This window comes from Protomyctophum parallelum (assembly GCF_964188405.1).
Source record: "Protomyctophum parallelum genome assembly, chromosome: 4".
NCBI lineage: Eukaryota > Metazoa > Chordata > Actinopteri > Myctophiformes > Myctophidae > Protomyctophum > Protomyctophum parallelum.
In genome coordinates, this window is record NC_139700.1 from 2,010,995 (window position 1) to 2,022,798 (window position 11,804).

The window sequence follows — 11,804 nt, forward strand, 5'->3', positions numbered from 1 at the left end:
TGTGTGTGTGTGTGTGTGTGTGCGTGCGTGCGTGTGTGTGTGTCTCTCTAATGGAAACAGACTCTTTACTATTGATAATAAAGGGATTCTCTAATTAGTGCTTTAGTCTGCTGTTCTTCGAGGGACGATGAGAGAAAGACCTCCAGCTCTGTTTAGTTCTTGTCTTGACACAGAAGGGGTCGATCAGGCTAAGGTACTTTAGGGGATAGGGATCGGTTGACGTTGACGATTAAATGAACACTTGGGTGTGGGACATGAGAGTATAAATCAGTGCCTCTCAAACCTTTTCATGTCAAGGACCCCCAAATTGATGTGTATTTAGCCGCGGACCCCCATCTGAAAATGTTTTATGGCAGGGGGACCCACAGAAGAGAAGATTTGTGTTTTAAAGAAAACTAGAAATGCACTCTGTCGAGGTGCCAACTTGCACCTTGCACACAAGTAGGCCATACATGGCCTACTTGTGCGCAAGCAGAGCGCGCAAGTACTGCAACTGCTGTTCTAACTCCTTTAGACCCGTCATTGACCTTATACCAACCTTGAAAACATAGTTACGTCACCATCAACAGCCAATAAGGGACCACCATTCTTACCGACATACATACATACCCTTTTACCCACCCAACATTGAAACATATCTTAATTATGTCACCATCAACAGCCAATTAGGGACCACCATACCATGCATACATACATACATACCACTTTTGATCCAGCCGACCACAATAACAAGAACTAGAACTAGAACTAGAACTGCACTTGCGCTTTGCACACAAGTAGGCCTAAATGGCCTTTAGTGCGCAAGCAGAGCACGCAAGTACAGTACTGTCGACCGCTGCGAACTTTCAAATCTCAGCCTCTTTAAAACATTGAAATTCTAAAGTTTGGTTATAACTGGCTGTCAATGGTGACGTAATTACGATATGTTTCTTTCAATATTGGTTGGGTAACAGGTAACGTATGTATGCCCCCCCCAGAGAGGACTATAGGGCCTTAGTCCTACTCACTGCACTGGCTTCCGGTTGTTTTTAGGATTGATTTTAAAATTATTTTACTTGTCTATAAAGCTCTCAATGGTCTCGCACCTCCGTACCTCCGTGACTGCCTACCTGGATATGTCCCTAACCGCCCCCTCAGGTCCTCCAATGCTGGCCTACTTGAAGTGCCTAAAAGAATGTGCACAAAATAATATGGTAAGGCAGCTTTTTGCTTCTACGGCCCAACAGCCTGGAATAAACTTCCATTCGAGCTCAGACACGCACCCTCTGTAGACATTTTTAAATCTCAACTCAAGACTCACCTCTTCACTCTTGCTTTTTAGTTGAGTTTTACTATGCACGTTCCTACCCTGCCCTGACTGATTGCTGCATGTGGTGTTTTTATTTGTTTTTATTTATTTTATGTTCTTATATTCAATTTTGTTCTTTGCCATTGTTCTATCATTTTAACTACTTGTGTTTTATTGTTTTATATTTTTGTTTATTATTATTATTATTATTACTCCTCCTCCCAGCCAACACTCCCCACTGACAGGTAAGGGCATGTGAGCTCAAACCTACAATTCTACATTTTGGTTTTAAGATGTTTTTTTTGTATTCATCCTTAGGACCCCAAATCACACCTTGGAAAGCATGAGTGTCTATTTCAACATATTTTGACAGCAGGAATTGCCTGTCATAATTCGACCCCCCAGTATTCGGCTGTATTAGGATGTTGACATTCATTCATCAACCAACACTCCCCACTCACAGGTAGTACCCCCCTCCAGAGAGGACGTATAGGGCCTTAGTCCTACTCCTCCTCCCAGCCAACACTCCCCACTGACAGGTAGTTTTTTTTGACCAAAAATGCCATCTGGGACATGGAATAGGAGATACAGGTGATTGAAAGAAACAGATAGAATGGATTATTATGGTGCCGACGATCTAAGATGGGCAACCCAGTCTTGTGACAACATTATGGCTTGATCGATCGAAAGCGCTATAAAAGCGCAATTGCTATTGATCTACGGCAATGGCGTTAAGCGTAGTATTGAACTAATACGCTTTAATTGACATAGATCTACGCCTACGGCAATGGCGGTATAAGTGTTAAACTTGTATATAGGAGGGGCTAGCGCCCCTCAAAAATGTAACACAAAAAGTTAGAATTTGGAGATAAGAGGTTTCTGCCTGACAGAAACAATACAGCTTGTGGAAGATATATAGTCCACCTCCACCACTGTACTGTACATTTCACATTTTGGTGGTACAGTACATGCTAGTTAAGTGCTGTAATATTGATGACATACAGTAAAGGCCAAGATCTACATGTCATCCACTGAAATCACAAAAGGTCAGATACTGTATGCCATAATGCGGACCATGAACTACACTACAGTATGTACTCTGAAAGGGCAGCCCACCCTCGCTTCCTCATCTCCTCTATAGGCCTGCTGTCACGATTAAAAATGTAAGTTGACGATTCACATTGACTGCCATTGCAGTCCCGCGGTCCGAGGACTGCCCGCCCCTACCCGGGGAGTATTGAAAAGCGACGCCCGCCCCTGGGAGTTTTGAAAAGCGATGCATAACCCTGGGACAACCGAGGGACAATGTCTGTGAAGCGACAACCACGGCAGACTCCAGGCACACGGACCGGCCCAGAGTAATTGATGCATAATATTATACGCGGTAATGGCATTAATTGTGATCATTGCGACTAGCGATTTAATTGTGTTTGTGGTGTTGACCATTGGAACGTTATGAATGAAGAACACATGTCTGTTTGCCTGCCAATCAAAGATCCACAGGACCGATATGACAAATAACTGAAAAAAGCAATGACTGACATTCATTCTTTTTATACTCAAAAAAGGTTTAAAAAACATTGTGAGCTAAATCTGGCTTAAACTTCTTGATGAATTTTTCAACAGTAGCTTAATAGCTTTTATAGACGATTTAGTTAGACATCATCTTAGCACGAGTGACGGGGTATTGGAGGCTTCATGTCAATCATGGAGAATTGACATGAAATCAATTATTGTACAGTAGATCAGCTAATTCAACTTTTTTTAACAAATTCTTGAAATAACAATGATGACAAAATCATTGTGATTATCTCAAATAGTTTTGCGATTAATTATGTAATAACTGTGACAGGCCTACACATTCCTCCAGTAAGTCAGTCAGAGAGGCCACATGGTATGGGGGCACGATAATCGACAGGCAAACTGCTTGTTGTTTTTATTCTTTGTAATACTTTTTTCGGCCCAAAATAAATAAATACTTTTTTTGAAATGTCTATGAGAAAAATGAATGGGGAAAAATGTCCTGGGCGTCATGAAAGGGGGCGGAACTGCGACACTCTATAGGCATTACAGTGACAAACGAGTTACATGAACTACGCGACGGGGCTGTTTTCTGCCCCCTCAATGTCTTACTCTATAAAGCAAAGCAAAGCAAAGTTACTATATTTACCCAGGGTAACTGGACTAAGCTCAATAACTTGTTTACAGCCAGTCCCTGCTCATAGAACATTTCATGGTAGGGGTTCAATGCCTTGCTCAAGGGCACTTCAGCGGTGGTAATTTTAACGTGCCGGCCCGGGGATACGAACTAGCGACCTTCCGATATCAAGACCGCTCCGCAAACCGTTTGGCCCCTATGGCTCTAGTAATGACCATTAGACTCAATAACCCATAACTTCCACAATCTCCGAAGTAGTATGATGGAAGCATTTGAAAATTGCGAGAGGTAACAGTCTGATATCGCGAGCCTATGAATAACCCACCTATCTATCAGATTCCCTAGTCAGAGTTCAGAGTTTGAATGAAAGTAGAATTATGTGAAGGGTGTCATTTGCAGAGACTTGATTTAATTGACTACCTTTTTTTTAAATATATATTTGAAAAGAAAAATCCCATCTCTCACACTCATGCCATAGTGTGCCTTAAATCACCCTCTTCTGTGGCAATGTTGGCACTCGTGCCTAAGGTGCAATGCCTATCCCTATAGCTACAGGGGTCCTTTACTCCTGCAATAATTAAAACAAAGTTTGAGAACCACTCCTGCGTTAATATAATAGAACACTTAATGTCCACTAAAGGCAACAGAGTACATGTCATAACCATAGAGTTACTGTATATGGTAACAACCATAACTCTAGTATGGTAACAAGTTAGTAACAACAACACACACAAGCTAACATTAGCCACTGGGGCTAACCCAGCCATGCAGTTAACTTAACAGTTACAACACACAGTCAATACCTCTCACACACACAAGACGGCTGTATTAAAAACAATAAGAGCGTTTATTCTCAGTGTGTGAGCGTGTGTATGAGTGAGTACGCTGCCGTTAAACCACCATATACAAAGACTGTGTGTAGTCAAGTGTAGTTGTAGTTTGTATTGACCTACCACAATATGACTTCCTTCTTCCTCGCCGGGTGCTCCTCTCTGTCACTAGTCTGCACGGTCAGTGTTGCCAGATGCCGTGAGAGAAATAAGCAATCATGTCCATGGAAACATTACAGAAGCGAATGAGTCACATCCTTAGAGTATACTCTAAGGTCACATCACACTTTAGTGGTTGTCAACCAGTGGTCCTTCCTTGAGGGGTTTCCAGGTGGTCCCCAGCTAAATGATGGCGAGTTGCTAACCAAATGGTTTCATTTTACACTCTCAAGAGTTCAATTGTTAAACATCTGCATTACGTAAGTTAAGTTAATTTACAAGAAGTCTACACAATTAGAGAATGTAGAAGATTTTGATCAACGTTTGACTGTTATCTCTCCTATGGTGCCGACATCAATACAGCATGACATTTTCTGAAAATGTGTATATTATTTAGCTTGGGGTCTGCAAGACTAAATCTCATCAAAATGGTGACGAATCCATGGAGCACTGGAGCAGTGCACTGTAGACCAGCCCATAGGCAAAGGCAATCAATGCTGTGATTGGTCACGGTACCAAGCTGTGCTTAATGGTACACGGTACACCTCAGCAATGGCTGTTCCCAGCTGGGCACCCCTCCGTGAACCATTTTAACAACACAGATATGTTTTCAGATCGGGGATCGGGATCGGGGCGTGCACTCATCCGCCTGGGTGACGGCAGACTGCTGGGCGAGTGCTGGCGCTTAGGCATGGGGGGTCAGATCAACATATGGAATGAATTGTGTACTGGCCAGATTGATGAGGTCAGATCAACATATGGAATGTCAGAACAGGTCAGCTCCATATATGGAAATCCAAGGGTGGCAGCGGGGGCAGTGTCTTGAGTGTACAGGGTTTGTTGAGGTCTGGCCATATGGAGTGTGTCTTGAGTGTACAGGGTTTGATGAGGGCCCAGGTAGGGCCGGGCCTTCATTTTTGGGCCTGTTGAGAACTCTAGTTTTCGCCGGCTGCCGGGAGCGGCTGCACTAATAATGTTAGGGCGGGGCCGCCCCAAACTAGTAGTTTGAATGGACAGGTATCAGTCAAAAGGGAAACATCGAAGAGGTAGGACGGGTGGGGGGGGATCGTGTCAAGGCGTGATGGACTGATGGCCACATCAGCGCTGGAAGGGGGGTGCGGAGGGTGCACCAGCACCCCCTGCTGGTGGAGAGGAGAATTTTTTGACATGTCTATCAGAGCGTGCTGAATTCAGAATGCACAGCGAGTGAGTTGACAGATAGACACAACATGACGAGACAGCAAAAACCTATTGTAGTTTTACTTTCACCTGCACCAGGTTTAAAGAAATCTAACCCAAACAACACAATAAGAGTCACATACTGTTATTATGATTAACTAGGTCCTAAATAAGTCATTATTAGGCCAATTATACCCGAATAAGACCAGAAAGTTTTCGCGCGGCCTCGCTGCACTCGGCCGCGATATCCCTCCCACCCTTCAGCTCCCCCTGGTATAAATACCTTCCAGCGCCCCTGGATGGCCATACTGTATATGGTGACGTGTCACGAGGCGTGACGGATTGACGGCCACTAGAACTAAGATGAGAGAACATATTACTCTTTTGGCATCACTGCACTGGCTTCCGGTTGTTTTTAGGGTTGATTTTAAAATTATTCTACTTGTCTATAAAGCTCTCAATGGTCTCGCACCTTCCTACCTACATGACTGCCTGCCTAAATATGTCCCAAACCGCCCCCCCTAAGGTCTTCCACTGCTGGCCTGCTCGCTTTGCCTAAATAAATGGCAACTAAAAAATACGGGGAAGCAGCTTTTTGCTTCTACGGGCCGTCGGCATGGAACAAGCTCCCACTGTACCTTCGTCAGGCAGCCTCTGTAGACATTTTTAAAGCTCAGCTCAAGACCCACTTCTACAACATTGCTTTTAATTGATCTTTTATTTTTTATTTTTTGTTATTCATGTCCTCACTGTATTGCATTACTGCTTGTTTTTTAATGTCGTTGCCTTGCTTTTCTTTTATTCTCCATTGTTCTGTAAAGCACTTTGAGCTGCATTTCATGTCATGAAAGGTGCTATACAAATAAAGTTTTATTATTATTATTATTATATATGGTGGCGTGACGGACTGACAGACAGTCAGTACAGGTTTTCATATAGTAATCTGCAACCTATACAGTCGCAATACGTAGTACGCCGTGGCGAAGTTTTAGGGAACAATAGATACAAATGTATACAGTCTGCTAAACTAGGCCTACTTCATAATTGTGGGCCGTCTGAAATAGCCTAGGCTACAGCACTGTTTACAAGCAACTTCACAGAAAAACAAGCAAAAAGCCGCTTATAATAAGCGGACATGGCAACACTGCTCTGCACACACAGCAGCCTCCCTGGGTCCCAAAGAGCAGCAATTTAGTGGCTGTGAATAGTTTTTCTGTCGCTGTCCATGGTGCCTAAGGTTGTCAATGTATGGTTCGGATACCCCCAGGGGTCTAATTGGGAGGTTTCCAGGGGGTCAGGAAAGATGAGGTAATATAGCGTGAACATTTGTTTTGACCATTAGAAACCTTACACCCTTTTTTAACTTTGGATATTTGAAAATAGCAGTTCGATCGCAGGTTCGTGTTGAAGTGTTCTGAATTTCTCTGAATTGCTGCATTGCATGGTTTCCTCTGCCATCGGTGTGAATGTGTGTGTAATGGGTGAACGTAATGCACAATCGATGTAAAGCGCTTTATAAATGCACAATTTTCCATTTATATCTCCTCATTCAGTTGCTCAAAGGGCCAACGTATGACTCACACAGCACTCTCACTGTGATGCTGCCAACATTAAGAAGAAGAATGGAGCCTCAAAGCCAGGGCAGGGAGACCCCTGTCAAATAAGTGATAATGAAACCATTAAATGAGACATGTGCCAAAAATAAATGTGTAAATGAATGGCTGGAGCTGGAGCAGGTAACTGTTCCCTAGTCCATGGACCACTTACCGGTATGTATCATGTAAAGTAAGAAATCAGTCAAGCATGGTTCGTAATGTTCTAGATCAGTAGTTTTCAACCAGTGGTTTTCAACCAGATACCAGTGGAGAGTCGGTAACCAAATGGACCCTTATTAGATCTTTAACTCTTGAGAGTGTTAAATGAAACAAAATGGACCCTTATTAGATCTTTAACTCATGAGAGCATAACATGAAACCAAAATCTCGTCAAATGGTGGTCCGTGGCTCAAATGCAGAATGAACTAGAACTGCACTCTGTCGAGTGCATACTTGCTTGTTGCACACTAGTAGGCCATAAATGGCCAACTAGTGCGCAAGCAGAGCGCGCATGTAATCTTTTCGCCCGCTGTAAACTGCCAAATTTCAGTATCTCTGTGAAGGAACGTTTGAAATGATTAATGTTTAGATGTAATTATTTGCTACCTACTATACATGTAATCATTTAGTATTAAGTATGATTCTAGTTTCTATCTATATAAGAAATACTGTTTTATTGTTGTAGATATATTCTGGATCCATTTTTTGTTTTTCAGAGACAAATAAATCATTTATATGTGTTGGAAAAAAAAAGGTATATAAACTGAATTAAAATATGTTATACAGTATACTTTTTCTGTAAACGGTGGAATCTCAATATCTCTGTGAAGGAACATTTGAAATGTGTAATTATTAGGTGTAACTATTTACTACCTATCTAATTTATGTATGTAAACGCCTATAAAAAAAAGTATATAAACTGAATTAAAAATGTAATTTTAATTTTAAATCTATTTCATGTTAGACTATAGTGATATTAATACTAAATCATGGTCAGAGTAATATGTGTCTCTAACTTCAATTTCTATAATAATACTTTCACATTTGTTAAAATATACATGATCTAAAATATTTCCGTAATCTGTAGTTGGATTTGTATTTAATTGTTTAAAGCCTAATTTTGACATGTAGGTCTTTATACTTCTTTCTATCTCAGTATTATGGTCTTCATTGAAATCTCCTATTATCAAAATTGCAGAAGTCGGAGATGATATGTACTGTATCATGTATTCGAGAAATGTGTTTAATTTTGAAAGGTCTGTTTTAGGTGATCTGTACATAAGAATGATATATAGATTTTTATCTTTTACATGTATACATATATGTTCTACTTTCTCTAATATCCTGCTTTCAGTTGGAATTCTTTCAATGGAAATATCTTCTTTTATAGTAAACATAACTCCCCCACCTATATCTTTTTCTCTGTCATTCCTCATTGTATTGTAATTCGTGTTCGTTGTTTTTAATTTAAAAGTAATGTTATTATTTTTCTTTAAGTGTGTTTCAGTAAAAGCTATTAGATCCAACATTTCGAGTTGGGAATCTGAGTTTATATCTTCTAAATGTGGTAGATAACCTCTGACGTTCAATAATCCAATATTTAATGAATGTTTTAATGGTAATTGAGTTATTTTACGTATATTAGGATTTTCAAGAGGTGATTGTCGTAATCGTATCATTTCTCTCTCTACATTCTTATCTACTTTGATCTTCGTAGGATTAAAGTCAAGTACATATAGATCTTTTATCCTTTTTACTCTGCTGAATGCTACATAGGCTTGTCCCGGGTTAAAATGTGAGCCCTTCATAGATACGACAATCTCTTGTATAGTTAAACCTTGGACCTTATGAATAGTTAATCCCCAAGCTAATGTCAACGGGAATTGAAATCTATTTGTTGATCCTGTTTTTCTGCCTCCATGGAAAATGATAGCTTCATGTCTGTAAATTGGAACTGCTTCTGGATATTTTTTATAGGTACTATTAGCCTTCGCATTAAGACCAACATATTTGTCTTGGAATTTAACGAGTATTACTGTAACATACGTGCTGTTTTTCCCAAAGTCAATATACTCAACAAATCCTCTGATACTGTTGACTAATCCATCAGATACCATTACATTAGTAGTCAACATCACTTGTGCACCAATTGCTATACTGAGTGTAGTTGGTAAACCTCCTGTTTGTGATAGTTTCCTATTTGTGCAATCCAGATCAAATAGTCGTGTGTCTTTATCTTTTCTACTATCTTCTGCCTTTATATGATAAATAGTAATATTCAATTTTTCAAGTTTGTAGTTATTGTGTTCATCGACAGATTTATTCTCTGCAAACACATGAAGTGCATCTTCTGGGTAATTATCAGCATTAGCATTTATTTCTCTTGATTGTAACTGTTGGATATCCTCATCTGTTATTTTTCCTTCTCTGACTCGATTCAACATTACAGCAAAGTTCAAATCATCTTTCTGGCGCATTACTTCATTAAGTTCCAACAATTTAAATGAATCCCATCCATTACCACATATATTTGCAATTGCATTACTTGTACCTTGAAAGATGTATTTTTGCATTACTGGTGGTAATTGGAATAGATCTCCAACAGCTAAAATAGATACATTGCCAAATTGTTCTTGTACCTTTGAGCCATTTTCCATAACATTTGTGCCTTTAATTTGACTCAATCGTTTATGTACTTGGAGAAAAATGTCTGCACCAATCATAGAAATTTCATCTATAATTAATAATTGCAGATTTTGTAAGGAATTTTCTAGTAATGCTACTTTTTCTTGATTCAGTGGTAAGAAAGAATTTCCAAATCTCGATGATTTTAAAGATAAAGCTGAATGGAGTGTCACACCTCTAATATTGAAAGCTGCTATTCCCGTTGATGCCGTAATCATAGAAATAGTGTCATCAGGTTGTATGAAGTTGGCTGTTTTGAATAATCTCATGCAGTCGTAATGGATCAGTTTAATAAGATGACTCTTTCCTACCCCACCTGATCCACTAAGGAAGATGTGATATGGGACAGTTTTCTTTCCTTCCTTTAAATCAATAACTGTATTTTTACACCATTGACGATGGAAATCCATTAATTGTTTTTGTTTCTGGTTCAATGATCTCATCATTTTACAATATTCTTGATGAGATAATATATCTCTCCTAACTTCTTGTTTGAAAAGATCCCTTGTGTAGTGTCTTTGTTTGCTAGATACAAGTTCTGTGTTAGCATCCAGGTCCTCTTGACTTATTTCTCGTTCCGTCTCTTCATCCTCTTTTCGTATAAGTATTTCTTCGTGTTCCGTACAAGGAGCGATATTTTCCCAAGCATGTTCCGGTGGACCATTAGTTTCAAGGTTCCTTATAGCTGCATCTATTGCTTCTGGATTTATACTGTATTTCTTCTCATTTTTGAAAATGACATCAATCTTGGCATTATAATGATTTTCATAATTATTGTATTTACTTATTAGATCATCCTCTTCATTTCGCCAGGGTAAATACAACATTAACTCAGCACGGAAGTGTTTTTCCTTTTCCGTTTCTTTATTGTATTTATGAAATCGAATGACAGCTTCTTTACATCTTTTGTACATAATACCGAGTCCATGTTTTAGAACTATGAACTTATTTCTTTGGTTTTCTTCCTTTTTTTCAATTTCTACGTCTTCTATTGAGTCATCGTCATTCGTTTGTCTATTGTAATTAGCAACAAATTCTGCTAAACAAATATCTTCTAATATATCTGGCCTTGCAGCGTACCTTTCGATAATATTAGAATAAAAGATATCCTGTTCATCATCTTGCATCTCTTGAATAATTTTCAATGGCTTCATCATTGATACCCGAGAATTCTTAGGGTTTGTGTTTATAAATATTACCTTAGTGCTCATTTTCTTTAAAGGTATTGACAGTATTCTGTATGCTGCTTCTTGTGCTGAAACTTCTCTATGGTTGAGGAATACTGATTTTATTTTATTTATTTGATCTTTGAATTCCATGTCTCTGCTTTCATTTGATACAATTTTTAATAGTTGTCCCATGTTCTTGTCGGTTTTCATCATGTATGAGGCTACATACATTACACAAGCGTATGGGTCTGTAATGTATTGTATATCCATGTTAGCTTTCCAGGCCATAAGAATGTCGGGATTGTAGTTATTGATCCATATTTCACTTGGTCTTCTTTTTAGTATAACCGTATTTCCTCTCTTTGAAACGGCTAGAGCTGTTTTGTATTCGTCCTCTGTAAGTTCTAGTAATGTTAACATTTCATTCAACTGCATATGCTCTGGTTGTTGGTCTTCATGTATAAATGTCATTACTTTTTTTAATATAGTACGTGCTCGGTTTAAATCCTCATCCGAATCTGTTTCCCTTGCAATTATAATTAAGGGACTTGGTGGTTTTGGAAAATTAAATCTACAATTTCCTTTCTTCTTACATGCACATGAATGAACGTGTGTTTGTAATGTTTCTACTAATTTACTTAACTCTGGTTTTTCATTTTCATCCGGTAAACTACAGCTTATGATTTCATCTATAAATCTCTTCACTTTTTCCTCGTCATCTACGTCTAGTTTCGGAGCATC

At 39.3% G+C, this 11,804-nt stretch overlaps 1 protein-coding gene across 1 annotated transcript in view; it reads right to left on the reverse strand.

Annotated features, from left to right (window-relative positions):
* Window positions 1–4,439, reverse strand: part of immp2l (inner mitochondrial membrane peptidase subunit 2) — a 190,312-nt gene extending 185,873 nt beyond the window's left edge. The window contains exon 1 of the mRNA XM_083763045.1: window positions 4,400–4,439. The gene's annotated coding sequence lies outside the window, so the exon portion shown is untranslated. The remainder of the gene's footprint in view (window positions 1–4,399) is intronic.
* Window positions 4,440–11,804: the final 7,365 nt, after the last annotated feature.